Source organism: Bufo gargarizans, chromosome 2 (assembly GCF_014858855.1).
Source record: "Bufo gargarizans isolate SCDJY-AF-19 chromosome 2, ASM1485885v1, whole genome shotgun sequence".
NCBI classification, from domain to species: Eukaryota; Metazoa; Chordata; class Amphibia; order Anura; family Bufonidae; genus Bufo; species Bufo gargarizans.
In genome coordinates, this window is record NC_058081.1 from 655,802,626 (window position 1) to 655,818,236 (window position 15,611).

General features: G+C 45.8%; 1 protein-coding gene across 2 annotated transcripts in view; it reads left to right on the top strand.

The window, feature by feature from the left end:
- The window catches only part of DSCAML1 (DS cell adhesion molecule like 1), a 174,721-nt gene that overhangs the window by 103,422 nt on the left and 55,688 nt on the right, over positions 1–15,611 (top strand). The gene's annotated exons all lie outside the window — the stretch shown is intronic.

The following is a 15,611-nucleotide window of genomic DNA, read 5'->3' on the forward strand; positions in this document are numbered from 1 at the left end:
ATTTCAGGGAGAATGCTCTTGCAGTGTGGCCGAGTAGGGACCCAATCTGCGGAGTGTGTACAAGTCATTTGGTGCAAACCCTGGGTGTCTTCCCACTCTGATTACGGCTTAATTAGAAATAAAACCTTGTAGCAAGAGTAGTGAAAAGAGCCCGAATTCTTTTAACCCCTTCCCCTCGGTGACACGGATTTGCACAGCCCTGATGGACAGCTGGTGCTCCGGGCTCGTAGGACATGACACTGGTCACGTGTTACTCCATGCATGTATATCTACTTGGTGCATTGTCTACAGAATGGGATCTTTTCCATTCCCCAAAACCTGTATTTCATGAGGGCCAAGTCTCCTGTTTGTTTAGCATCTGAATAACAGCTTACCCCCCCCCCCCCCAAAGATAAGTAGACATTTACGGCATATGCATCTCCCCATTCAATTCAATGGTTGTTCCAAAAATAGGTGAGCGAGCTCTCTCGGCTATTTTCAGAACTCCCGCAGAAGTCAATGCTGAAAGCCGCATCCAATTATCCATTTGCAGTGTTGCAAGACAAGGCCCTGTTCTTGAGAGTGGTCCCAGAGTTGGGATGCGCTCCTATTAGACACGTTGCTAGGGAGGCTCGTACCCCCTCCCCGCCTGCCATCATCCGTGTACAGGGAGAAGCATCAGCGGTGGTGCGGGAAGCAGGGAGTGGGGTAAGTAAATTCTGTGTGAGGGGCCCGGCACAAGGGGGGGTCTGTTTATGACATTGGATAACCCCTTTAAGAACGTATTCATATGTAGCAGATTTGTTGCAGAATTTCCTACGCTGGAAAATCTATTCCATTGACCTGAATTTGGTCATTTTGGGTGCAAGCAGATGCTTTTCTGCAAGCACCATTCAGAATTTTTTTTCATACAAGGCCACGCCTCTAACTCCACCCAAAGCATAACTATACACACCCAGTCCCCTTAATGCCCCCACATAGTAATTATTCCCCCTTTGTGCCAGCACATAGTAGTAATGTCCACACTGTGCCCCCTTTACAGTAGTAATGCCCACATTGTGCCCCTCAAATTAGTTATGCCCACACTGTGCCCCCTTTACGGTAGTAATGCCCATATGTGCCCCTTCACAGTAGTTATGACCACATATGTGCCCCCTTCACAGTAATAATGCCCACATTGTGCCTCTCATAGTAGTTATGACCACATTATGCCCCCTTCACAGTAGTAACGCTCACATGTGCCCCCTTCACAGTAGTTATGGCCACATATGTGCCCCCTTCACAGTTGCTATGCCCAGCTATGCCTCCTAACAGTTATGTCCAGATGTTCCCCCTCACAGTAGATATGCCCACATATGTGCCCCATCACAATAATTATGCCCAGTTATGTGCCCTCTCACAGCCGTTATGCAAAAATATGTTCCCCTTTACACTAGATATGCCAAGATATGCCCCCTCAGAGTAGTTATGCCAAGATATGTGCCCCTTCAGAGTTGTTATGCCTACATATGCCCCCTTCATAGTAGATATGCCAGATGTTACCACTTCATAGTAGCTATGCCCAGATGTGCCCCCTCAGATTAGTTATGTCAAGATATGCCCCCTCCACAGTAGATCTGCCGAGATGTGCCCCTTCAGATTAGTTATGCCCACATGTGCACCGTTCATAGTAGTTATGGCCAGATGTGCCCCCTCAGAGTAGTTATGCCAAGATACGTGACGCCGTCACAATAGATATGTCAAGATGAGCCCCCTAAGAGTAGTTATGCCCAAATGCGCCCCCTCAGAGTAGTTATGCCCACAAAAAGTCCAGCAAGTAAAAAAAAAACTAACAGTAAATACCCACCTGGTTCTTACGATGATCACAGCTGAGATGCCAGTGCTCCCCAGCAACAGCACGATGTACTGTCACATATGGCGCTTGCTGTGTAGGAGGATTCCCAAGGCTGATTCCTCCGTTCCTCCTACACAGCCAGCAGCGCAATGTGTGACTGCATCATGCTGCTGCTGGGGATCGCCAGCAGCTGAGATGAATGGTGAAGCGGGAGCGCACGTCTCCCTGCTTCACCATTACAATCAGCTGAGAGCGAGACATACCTTGGCCATTACAGTACAGCCACTGACATCCGGGACTGTCCCGCCAGATCTGGGACAGTTGGGAGGTATGGACCTATCCTGAGGATAGGTCATCAATATAAACAGGCTGCACAACCCCTTTGACCTCCGTAAGAGGGTTGTTTACATCTGAAAACTGCCTAGTCATCCCCATTGACTTGTATTGTCGCTCAATACAAGTCTATGGCAAAGTCAAATTTGAACATTGTTTCTGCTGTGCTGTGCTTCTCCACTCCACCCCTTCCACTAGAAGGTTCTAGTTCAGTTAGAAACATTATATAAGGAGAGCAGTCAGAGCCCCTAGTTGTCTGAAGATAGGGACCATTATTTAGTAGGAGAGACTCTGCCAGACTGCACAAGTTACCAGAAGAAGACGCTGAGATGGGAATACTCTGCCACAGAAACACCCTGGATCACCAGCCCTTTCACAAGGGAGCCAGCCAGACAACTGACCCACAGACCCTGGACCCTTTGACCAGAGTACCAGCCTTCAGAAAGAGAGAGGGACAGCTAGTTCAGGCCTTTCTCGGCACAAAACCTTCTTCTACCAGAGAAGAGACTGGAGAAGCCAGCTTAGTGTCTTGCCTGTATTGTTTTGCACTTGAGTTCCTCCAGTAAAGAAGCACGCTGGTTTACTGCAGACCCTGACTCTCTGGACTTATTTCCCATTTGGGTGCACCGCCTTGATAGTGTCCCGGAGACCCAGCGTAAGCATTGGGGCCACCCAAAACCCAGCCACTGCATGCACACTTGTCCCACACCTACAGTATACATTAGAACCAAACATTATACATTAGAATACAAACAATCACCTCTTTGAGAAAATCACTCCCTTATCCAGACCAGATGTCCTATGACAGACATTCAGTTCCACCATATAGTCTATATACTGGCCATCCTATTTGAGAAGACCACCCCCTTATCTAGACCAGATATCCTGTGACAGATTTTCAGTTCCATCTTATAGTCTACATATTGGCCATCTTTGAGAAGACCACCCCCTTATCCAGACCAGATGTCCTGTGGCAGACGTTCAGTTCCACTATATAGACTACATACTTGTCATCTTCTTTGAGAAGACCACCCCCTTATCCAGACCAGATATCTTGTGGCAGACGTTCAGTTCCACTATATAGACTACATACTTGTCATCTTCTAGGAGAAGACCACCCCCTTATCCAGACCAGATATCCTGTGGCAGATGTTCAGTTCCACTATATAGACTACATACTTGTCATCTTCGTTGAGAAGACCACCCCCTTATCCAGACCAGATGTTCTGTGACAGACGTTCAGATCCACCACGTAGTGTACATACTGGCCATCTTCTTTGAGAAGACCATCCCCTTATCCAGACCAGATGTCCTGTGGCAGACGTTCAGTTCCACTATATAGACTACATACTTGTCATCTTCTAGGAGAAGACCACCCCCTTATCCAGACCAGATGTCCTGTGGCAGACGTTCAGTTCCACTATATAGACTACATACTTGTCATCTTCTTTGAGAAGACCACCACCTTATCCAGACCAGATGTCCTGTGACAGACGTTCAGTTCCACTATATAGACTACATACTTGTCATCTTCTTTAAGAAGACCACCACCTTATCCTGTGGCAGACGTTCTTTAAGAAGACCACCACCTTATCCAGACCAGATGTTCTGTGACAGACGTTCAGATCCACCACGTAGTGTACATACTGGCCATCTTCTTTGAGAAGACCATCCCCTGGAAGACCACATTTCATTGCGATTACCAACATTTGTAATGTAAAACTGAAATATGATAGAGAGAGATCTGCACTTCATGATAGCCTTGCCCCGTAGCGGCGTCTTACAGAGTATTATGTAGTGTGTATTACATACTATTTGTGCTTTGAATGATGGTGAGCTGATGTATGATATTATTTCTCAACATTATCAGAACTAGAGATGAGCGAATTTCACATTTCGAAATTCGTTCATGCTTTGTTTGGTGGTAAAAGCAGAATTGCGTTATGGATTCCGTTACCACGGACCATAACGCAATTCTATGACGGAAAGCATAACGGAATGCCTTTAGAGGCATTCCGTTATTCATTCAGTCATAATCAAAGTATATGGCCTGCATAACGGAAATGGGACTGATCCGTTTTGCAGCCCATAGACTTCTATTATGATGGAATGAATAACGGAACGCCTCTAAAGGCATTCCGTCATAGAATTGCGTTATGGTCCGAGGTTACTGAATCCATAACGTAATTCATCTTTTACCAGTAAACGAAGCGTGAACGAATTTCAAAATATGAAATTCGCTCATCTCTAATCAGAACCATTGCCAGCGTTTGCTTCTAGATAGCTGAGCTCCAGATCTGTAGTTCCTTCTCTGTGCACCGCTTTCTTCTCAGTTCAGCCTTTCCCTCAAAACGTTCCTTCTCCGCTCTCCACCCTTCCCTGGAGAGCGCCCGTGCTGAGCGCTGCTTGGGGACTCCCCAATTCAGTTTGACAAATGTCGATCGATCCAGATTGGCCGCCAGGGCTCCATCCAGCGCACATTAATCTGAACGATGGGGTGGCCTCCTCCTCCTCCTCTTGCTCACTTCATCCAAGTAATGAGACGGTGCCCCCACCCCCGTCTCTCCGCCGCCCTCACATCGCACTTTATTTTAACTGCTGCTGATCGATCGGCCGTGTTTGTTTCGGTATGGATTAGCTGCTACAATAATATCACTTACACCTCTTAGGAAGACGCGTGAATGTTCGCTTTCTTGTGCTGAACGCTGCGACGCTAACATTATTTGATCTTAAAATCAAGAGGCTGGCTGCAAGTTATTCCTGTCATCTTGTCTTCTGGATGAGGTCAAGGAAGGGCCGTACACTTATACATCTAGAATCACATCCGCTGATGATGGACATGTATGGAAGCACGTGTATGTGCTGTGTAAATGGAGCAATTTATCATGCCGTGTGCAAACATTTTCATGTATAGAAAGGTGTTGAATGTGTATAGGGCCATGTACATGCATAGACCTGCACTGGGGTACATGGGGTCCAGGGGCATAGCTACAGGGGGTGCGGAGGTAGCAGTCGCTACCGGGCCCAAGAGCCTGAGGGGGCCCAAAGACCCTTGTCCCACCTAAAAAGACACTGTTATAGAAAGTGCATGCTGGTCAAGTTACACCTCTGGCTGGAGGGAAGGGGTTAGGTCAAGAATTTGGCCTGGGAAAAGGGGGTGCCGTTTCAATTTTTGCCTCAGGCAGCATGAAGGCTATGTGTTCCCCTGCCCCTGACCACAAAGCACTGAGAGAAGGGTAGGGCCCAACCTGAACTCTTGCACCAGGGCCCATGAGCCTTTAGCTACGCCACTGATAGGTTCCAAACAAGTGTAGACTGGCCATAGACCCATAGACAAGTGGCTGCATCTCCCCTGCCAGCAAAAATCAACATCCGGTGACTAGCCTCCTTGTGTCACATGTAATGTCACACGTGACACAAGGGTGCTGGTCACCGTCGTGGCCTGCTACTTGGCTGCACCTATCCTAGCGATCTACCATCAATGAGATGGGAATACCCCTTTAAGGACAAATTCAGCTTCTCTTTTTTTTTTTTTTATTCACTCCTGGTTTGGGCTTCAAAAGCTGCATAAAAAACCTGCTTGCCTCACTTTACTCGGAGTGTATGGGGGTGTCTGACCCCGACGTCTCCTGTCAAGCATGTTCAATTTCATTGCTCAACCCTTTAGCTCTCAAGGAAAATAGACCACCACCGGAGGTGTCTGCCAGCAGCATACTCCCTCTCCCCATTGAGAAAACGTGCATGCTCAGCCCAGCTGAGCGTTTATGTGTATGGGGAATAATACCTGTTGGTCAAACAAGTATTTTGCCGATAGTGGTTTAAGGTGCGTGGCCACCTTTAAAGGCTATGTACACCTTTGCTCATTTGGGGCTAAAAATAATTTTTTCAATTGGTCTTTATTAAAAATATTGAGCCATTCTGTCACAAAGGGTTAACTGTTTTTATAGCTGTGCGTATTCCTCCTTTCACTTTGTGCCGGTCATCTAATAAACCTTATCTCTAAATTACTAAGAAGACATAAACACTTAATTAAGCCACATTCTTAAGAACTGAGCTATAATGAGTGTTTATAATGTCAGAGAGCAGAGATAAGGAGTCCTGTCAGCTCCCCAACTGACAGAAAAGAGAGAAAATTCTGATCCTTCTAAAAGAGCATCTAAGCTATGTACAGAGAAAAGGACTCCATATTTTTAATAAGAGACAATTGAAAAAATAATTTTTAGCTCATAATGAGTACAAAGCACTAATTAAAAAAATTGCCTCTAAAGGTGTACATAGCCTTGAAAGGGAATGTGCCCTCAGAACATAACCTAATGTTTAAGTCACATTTTTATTTTAAACACGTTTTTAAATAATTTTTTGTGATTTTTTTAAAACATTCTCCATGTCACTATCTATATAAAAAAAACTAAAATCCTGCAGTTTTTGCACTGGCCACTAGGCCTAAAATATATTAACACTTTCTGCCTTTTGCCTCCAGCAACAACCGCCCATCCCAGCACCTTGGTTGACGCGCACGCGACCCCTCCTGGCTCCCTTCCTGTCTGACCTCTGCTCCATCTGATCCGGACTGCGAGCTCCTTAGTCCTGCATCTGCTGCATTTCACACTGGCCAATCAGCTTTTAGCAGTGCAAAGATCCTACTGTTGATTGGCCGCTCAAGCACACACAGAGGCGCGCACCCGGCGTGGCAGTTCTCTGCGCTCACGTGCTGCCCGGTATCAGTTCAACTTCAAGTTATCAACCAGTGAGTGCAGCCCCCCCCAGCAGACTTCATAAAAGGTTGGGCGCCCTGTAGGCTCATAGATTACTCAGGAGGACAGTGTGCTTTCCTCCTACTCCTCCCCCCTTTACCCCCCTTCCCCCACCAGGGGGGGGGGCTGGTAAGCACACTGTACACCTGAGTCCTCTATGAGCCTACAGGATCCCCCCCCCCAGAACATCACTCATCAGGAAATATGATTGGTAACATCAGCAGCAAGGAGTTAAATGTCCCCCAAAATGCCCGGGCACCTCATTTATTCCCCAGCACCCGCATTGCTCCTGATGCCCGCACAGCCGCCACTGCCTCTGTCCCGTCACGCAGATGAAAACATCTGGCGACATGGTAGGCAGTCAATAGCAGGCCACGATGGGAACGAGCCTCCCTTGCCTCGCGGGTGACGCTAGGGAGGTTCATTTCCAACACGGCCTGCTATTGGCTGCACCCCCCTCCCTATTGGGCATAAGTATTATCTGTATCCGGTGCCTGAGCATTTTGGGGGGCATAATGGGGCCACTTTAGGATACCAGAGTTTTTTTCATTTTTACATTTTCTTTTTTCTTCCCTATCTTCCTTGAGCCATAACTTTTTTATTTTTCCGTTCACGTTTTACGGGTTTTGTAAAAAAAAAAACGACCTGTGCCCCTCATTCTCTGGGTCAGTACGATTACAATGATACCACATATGTATAGGTTTTTTATGTGTAAATAGTGTAAAAATAAATTAAACCTTTGAAAAAATGTGTATACTTTTTTTAGTTACTGCTACAAAGTGGGTAATAATAATTAAAAAAAAATTTTTGATCCCTAACGGTTTCAGTAGGTCATGTATACATTTCTTTATTGGCAAATGGGGGTGTGACAGGGGGAAGAGCCAGGACAGAAGGTGGGATGGGCCAGGGGTGGATAGTGGGCGGGGCTAGGGGGCCCAATTCAGATTCTTGCTATGGGGCCCAGTGATTTCTGTGCCCCTGGTGTTATCTATACAGATGTGTTATTTGTCATTGTAATCTTGCCTGTTGTGATAATGAGATGACTGCTATAAATCATGACATATTATCAGGACTCAGGATCGGACTGGGGTTCCTTGGGCCCTCCAGAGAAAATTATTCTTGGGGACCAACCCCCATATCATCAATAAAGTCTAATAGGTTTTGATTTAAAGAAATAGACCCTAGTGGCAATTTATTGTTTCTAAAGGCAGCTCCAAATGTTGTTTTTTCTCTGGACCTTTGGGGCCCACCATGGTATCAGAGCCTGAGCCCACCACAGGATCCTCTGGTACTCTGGTGGGCCAGTCCGACACTGTTAGGCCTAGTGGCCAGTGTGAAAATTGCAGGATTATATTAAAAAAATATTAAATATTGAAAGTCACGTGGAAAAACTTACCAAAAAAAAAAAAGTTTTCTACAAAAGCACAATTTAAAAATTAGGTAATTTTCTGATGACACATTGCCTTTAAACTGTTGCATGGTATACCAGACACAATAGGACACAATAGGATACAATTTGTATCTGAGATTTGCCAAATTCATAAGTTGATGTGAATTTGGCTCAATTCCACTTTTGCTGATGAAAGCGTTACAATATTGACCTGTGGGATTTACGTCAGTTTCCGATTCCGCATAATTTCCCGCAGTCCTACACGTTATTATCAGAATGCTCCCAGGTAAAAGCTGAGGATCTGTTACTTTAGCGATCTTGTTTTATCATGTATATTAATGCATCCTTAAAGGCCTCGTGTACACCGCCACATTACGTGTCATGCGGAGCCACAATATGGTACCCCCAAAATAGCTGGGGACCCTACTGTGTACCGTATGCCTCATACATAAATAATTTTTTCTATCAGATTCATTTGGAGAAAATCTTAAGTGCTTCATCAAAAGTCATTATTATAGGCGGGAGAATTTCTCAGTAATGCAGTGGCACTCCGCATGATCCCTACTCTTAGGGCTCATTCACACGGCCGTTGTCCCTCCGTTGCCGTATTGCCATCCCTATTCAAGTGCCTGTGCATTGCGGAACGCAATTTGCAGTCCACAGCACGGGCACTGAGCCCTTACATTCGTGTGAACAAGCCCTTAAAGTCCGAGATGGATTCACTTTTACCATAATCTGTAAAGAGGAGCCTCTCCTGACCTGTCTGTTTTAGTAACTGCTTGCATCCTGCTTGCATCCAGATTATCTTCAGCTCAGGGGACATGTCCTTTCTGCTGCAGCTCAGTGGGTATGTCATTTTTGCAGCAGCTCAGGGGCATGTCCTTTCTGCTGCAGCTCAGTGGGTATGTCATTTCTGCTGCAGCTCAGGGACATGTCCTTTCTGCTGCAGCTCAGGGGCATGTCCTTTCTGCTGCAGCTCAGGGGCATGTCCTTTCTGCTGCAGCTCAGGGGCATGTCCTTTCTGCTGCAGCTCAGTGGGTATGTCCTTTCTGCTGCAGCTCAGGGGCATGTCCTTTTTGCTGCAGCTCAGGGGGCATGTCCTTTCTGCTGCAGCTCTCTACTTGTAACTGCCGCAGCTTCTAACAGAACATATGGCTGGTGTTAGTTGAAGATTTAAACTGAGCACGTTCGACCAGCTCAGTGAGACAGACAAAAAATAAGTAAAAGAACAAAACAGCAGGTGGCGCTATACAGATACATTTTATTGAATAGCTCCCTGGCTATACTAAATTTTTTATTATATGTAATTACAAAAGTATTCAGATCCAGGCGCTGGTTTGAAAAGTGTAGAATATGTTTCCTGACACAACCCCCACAAAGCGTGCATCATCCAGACCTGAAATATGTGAATGGGGCACAGACTGCTGTATTAATACATTATGGAAATGATCGGATCTCTAATGCATCCGCGCTGGAGCCTTATTGATGTGGCTCTCCAAAGCTTTTAGTATGGGACTATAATAAGTCGTACTTGGGCAGGTTTCTACGGAAGGAATGTTTTTGGAAGCAACAAGAGACGCTAAAATATTAGCTTGAATTTAGGCATAAAACACCTTCACGTGGTGCCTGAGATTGGCGCGGCGCATCAGGTCTGAGGTTGCAGGACCGAGGACACAGGTTTCTGCCGTGTCTTTTAGGATGTCATATATCATTAGAATTAGCGCTAAGTGGCACGTGTGAAAGCAGTTACAGCTGATTTCTGAGTAGCCAAAGGATAAGCGGCTTTACCGAAGCTGGAGCTATGACTTCTCTGCCTAATCTTTGCAGCCTAATGAGTCGCTCTATCATTCTCTGTGTAATCTCCTTCCTGAAAGAGAAGCCATTTTCCCCCATAGAAAGGTTGGATTATATTGTTGAATAGTCCCCCGGGACTGTGCACAGGAAGTTTATTAAAGACCTCACATGTTGTGCTCCCACTGTGGTCTTCCATGAGTGATGGTCACTACGCAGGTCAATACCCCGGAGTCACTTTCTGATGACGTTAGTTCTTGGTACCACAAGCAGCAATGTGGACAGTAATGTATGTGTCAGAGCCTGGCTCCGGTCTGTTCTGCAGGAGGACCTTTGCACAGTGACTGGTTAAAGGGAATGTGTCATCAGAATATGGCCTATTATTAAAGGGTATACCTGACCCTTGAAATGCCCCCTCATATGCCCAGGCCCCTCACACAGAATGTGCTTACCTTGCTCCCCGCCACCCGTGTCACCTCTGAACCCCGCACGGCCACCGCTGCATCTCCCCGTGCTCAGATGAAAACATCCGGCGTGGGGGATGCAAGCGGTGACAGGGACGAGCCTCCCTAGCATCGTGGGTGATGATAGGGAGGCTCATCCCTGTCACCACCTGCTATTGGCTGCCCCACCAACGCCGGATGTTTTCATCTGCGCACGAGGAGATGCAGCGGTGGCCGTGCGGGGTTCAGAGGTGACACGGGTGGCGGGGGGCAAGGTAAGCACATTCTGTGTGAGGGGCCCAGGTATATGGGGGGGGGGGGCATTTCAGGGGTCGGATAAGCCCTTTAATGATATAGATATTTTTAAAGAATTGTGGTGGTTTTATTGTAAATACTCTGTGGCACTGTTTATACGTTAAAAAAATAAATAATCTAAAATCACCCAGTTTTTGCTCTGACCACTAATAGGCACCACTTTCTGGTCTGTACAAATCACTTTTTAGCAGGCATCTCAATATCTTCCCAGACAGGATTACAATGACAGGTAACCTAAATATTGCAGGATCTACCATTCACAGTAGGGGATGGACACAGCTTATCTACTCCCTTTCTGCACAATGACCTCTGCACAGGGCACAGAGCATGCCTAGAAGAGTCTCTCATAGGAGTCAATGAGGTTCCCTCTAGTCTGTTGGGCCTATGGTCCATAGTGACTGCCGTAAAGCATATCTCTAAATGCTGTTAACAACAGCTCAGGCAAGATGGCTGCCCCCAACACCATGGTCTAATCACAAAATATAGGCCTATAGGGGGAGGGATTTACTATCCCCCCCCCAACCTGTGTTTGTGAATTTTTAAACGCTGCTTGTGACTAATTTTGTTGCAAGTGCCGTTTATACGCCACCCTCGAAAAGGGGGCGTAGCGAAGATGGGGAGGGGTGGAGCCATTTTTATCTTGTTATTTTTATCATTTTATCTCTCCGTCTTCTTTCACGAGAGTTTTCTGGCATACAAGAAGACTGAAATTTGCAGCAGCTCGGAGCTGCTGTAGATTTCAGTCTAGGAGCACTAACTGCCAGAGGATGCACCTAATGTATAACAAAGAGTGTGCCTTGTCATAAATTAGGCGTGTCCTCCGTCAGCTCAGAGGATTACGCTGGTTTATGGTAAATTTTCCCCCATGTTCCTGTTCTTTATTCAATCTCTTTAGCACTTTCGTAGAATATTCTTTCGGATTCCGGGATAGTAGCGTGCATGCTCAACCCCTACTCCATTCAAACAGGGGTGGGGGACAGGACTCCTCGTAATTGTGGGGGTCCCAACAGTCGGACCCCCACTGATGATACACTTATGTCCGATCTGTGTCAGTTTTGGTACAACCCCTTCAATGACTGTATCTGGGATATGTTAAAGATTTTGTGATTTGGGAACGTACTCCATATATACAGTCTGTGTAATGCCTCCTTCATGTGCACGTCCCCGTTCTCGCTACAAAAATCCAAATGACAGCGTGAGACATTGCTGACCCTTCATCATCTCCCCTCATTAATCTCTTTCTCTCCACAAGTTTTCTGCCGGTGACAAGCAGAACATGAAATAATGATTATCGTTATATGATCAGCCTGAAGGACTGAAGGCTTGAAAGTGTAACCTAAATGGGACATAGACCTCCTTGATCACATTTCATTTTGGGTTGGACCTTCATCCATGGGACTGTCAGCGGCGTTCCATACATTTAGAGATGCTGCTACCTGATTAACTAGTAATTAAAAGAGAACTACACCTAAAGGCTGAGAACGGCCCTGGAGACCCCCTTCTGAGACCTCTAGGTCCCTACTGCTTCCGGTTGAGTCATTGGCTTTCTCCTCAGGTATTTTATACAACGGCGCTCGGCTCCGATTTTAATTACCCCATTTCTGTGAAGCGTAAATAAAATAATTGTTTCCATCCTAGAAAAAGTCTGGGTAATCTGACAATCTAATGTAGGGCTGTCGGACACGCTTTTGCTTCTGCTCTCGCAGACAGATTGATTTGGAAGGGGATGATTTTCCCTGGTCAGTTTCTGTTAGCAGTACCCAAGATGTCTGGCAGCCGTTCACCCTCCTTCCTTCACACAAGGAAGGAGACACATATTTTTGGCCGAAACATAAGTGTTAATTCAATATCAATAGTGTCTTCTTGAAGTCCGCGATTTTACAGTTTACATATGGATTTTCTACAAAAAAGAACGTTTTCATGTGGTATTACATGGTGGCCATTCAGATGTGTGGTCAGGTCAGGTTTGGGTTGGTCCCAACGCTACATGGGGTCCAGGAACACTGTTGAGTTGTTACCACGTGTTTCTGTTCTCTGAAGGGGATGGTGAGGCGTGGTGCACCTCAATGGAAAATAGGTCCAGAGAGTCAGGGTCTGCAGTAAACAAGGCAATGCACTGAGCTGGGTTCTCCAGTCTCCATCCTGGCAGAAGAAGGTTCCATGCTGAGGAAAATCCTCAACTAGCTGTCCCTCTGTCTCTCAGAAGGCTGGTACCCTGGCCAAAGGCTGGTGGCCCAAGGTCTGTAGCTTAGTCTTCTGGCTGGTGTCCTGGTCAGACGGCTGTGGCTCAGTTTCCCCATCTCAGTGTCTTTTTATGGTCATTAATGCAGTTTCTATACAAGTCAATGGGAATGCAGTTTTTTCAGCCATAAACAAAATAGCTAAACCAGACAGTCGAAAGGTCAGTGTGTCTGTTTTGTCCCCTCCAAAACTTTGCATAGTCCCTTATAGTAAAGCTTCATTCACACAACAGTGTTTCACGGATGTGTACTGTACGTCTTCTCCACGGAGATGCGTGTATTCAGACATCAGTGTTTTAGCACGGTCCGTGGGTCAGTGTTTTTAGCACGGAAGCATGCTCTATTTTGTCCGTGTTCACGGATCCATCGCGTCCATTATTGTCTATGGGTCTGTGAAAACCATGGATGCAACACAGATGCCATCCATGTTGCATCCGTGTTTCACGGATCATTAAGAAGAGATGCTTTGAAAATTATTTTTCAGCTGTTCAGTGTCAGTGAAAACACGGATGTAACACGGACAGCAAAAAAACGGACACACGGACCCAACACGGATCCTTCACGGACAACTTCACAGATGCATCACTGACCACCTGCTCGCGGAATTGAGCACGGACGTGTGAATGAGGCTTAACTGTGTATGGTTTCTAACATCTCAGTGCATAGGTAGAAAGTCCCAAAGTCTTTGTTTTTGTTTTAGATGACTGTGTATTAACCCTTTCCACAGTGCAGTGCAAATATGGTGCAATAACAGTGAAAATGAACAGGATACAGTACAATTAACATATAAAATGCAGTTCAACAATATAAATCAGTGAAAAGTACAAATAACTACATAAATCTCAGTGCAAGTTAAACCATTAAAGAGCAATAAAGTAGTGAGTTAATGACTTTGCATAGTATCAAAAGGAGCAAATGTCCACAGACATCCATAGTCCAAAGTACCCTTGCTCCAGGGCACTACAAATGGCTATCATTGTAATATAAGGACACCTAGAATTCATCTACCCCCCATGACTTCTACATGCCCTTAATATTCCATATGGACAGGAGGTTAATACACCAGTGATTAGATGCAGACGATCATGTGTGGCAGATAAGGACAAAAGATTAAAATAAAATGTGACATTTGTATGAACTGTTTTATGGGTACTGTGTATATGAACCGTTATGGAGGTGCACAGATCAGTGGTGACAGATACCTACGGTATATATACCCTGTGCCATAAGTAGCAGTCAGGCAGTGCTCTCTATAAATAGTGTCTGGCAGATTGAGCTCTGTGCATTACATAATGCTGCATGCTGTACATAAGGCCTGTATTTAAAAGCCGCCAGACTGTGCAATTAAAAGACTGTGTAGGTGACAGGTTTGGCACTTGCAATGCTGACATTGGCTGAAGGGGGAAATGAATGACAACTCGACTAATGATCAGCAACTGAAACCTGTTTATTCCTGAATTCCTTACTCTTTCATGTACCGTACTTCTCTAAACTGATAGAGTGTAGAAAGTTTCTGAATTCTTCTCCTAAATCCTTCCGGGGCTGGTCAAGTTTAAATTCAAGATCAGTTCCTATCTCGACCATCTAAACTGAGCATCATCCTCATGTATGTGTGGGGTGCTGTGATTTGTGGCCTCCTATTATGTATAGGGTTAGTCCTGTTGCAGGGTTCATTAAAGGGGTTTTCTGAGTGTTTTCTACTGGTGACCTGTCCTTAGGATAGGTCATCAGTATGTGATTGGTGGGTCTGACACCCGGCACCCGTGCCGTTCAGCTGTTTGAGGAGTGCCACAGCCTCTTCGCGGCTTACCAAGCATAGCACTGACAATTGGATAGGGGCTGTGCTTGACATCACAGTTCAGCCCCATGCACTTGAATGTTACGGAGGCCATGTGACTGAAGGCTTAGGAAGAGGCCGCTTCACTCCCTGGAGCGCCGTGGCTTCTTCAAACAGCTGACCGGCACAGGATGCCAGGAGTTGGATCCCCACCGATCCTGAGAACAGGTCATCAGTATAAAATACGCAGGAAAACCCTTTTGAAGGATCAGACTTTGACTTACGCCTACGATAAGTGGCACTAGAGAGAAGGAGAGATTCACTAAGATAAATGCTTCAGAACTCTCGCTCAGTTTGCACCAAGAACTGGCGTCCATGCCTTGCACTACATTTATGATGTGTTTTAGACACTTTTTGCTCCTTATTGGACAAGGTGGCATGGCTTAGAGCAGAAGGGATAAGGCTTAGCGGAAAGGGGCATGGATTATAATATGAAAACATGCACCACATTGTGCCAAAATTGGCAGAAAACTTTGCTGCAAAGTCAGCCAACCAATAGGTGTCTAACCTCTAGCAAGGTGCACCGAATGTATCATGCAGCCTGAGCCACAGCGATGGACTCTCTGGTCTGAGTTTACGATATCAAAATTTTGGACGGGTTTCTGGGCTCCTGGAAGAGAGCTAATTTGCATATTTTCCCATGGAGCTTTGCCTGTAACACTCCTTCATTTTAACAGAATCTCCTCAATAAGAAC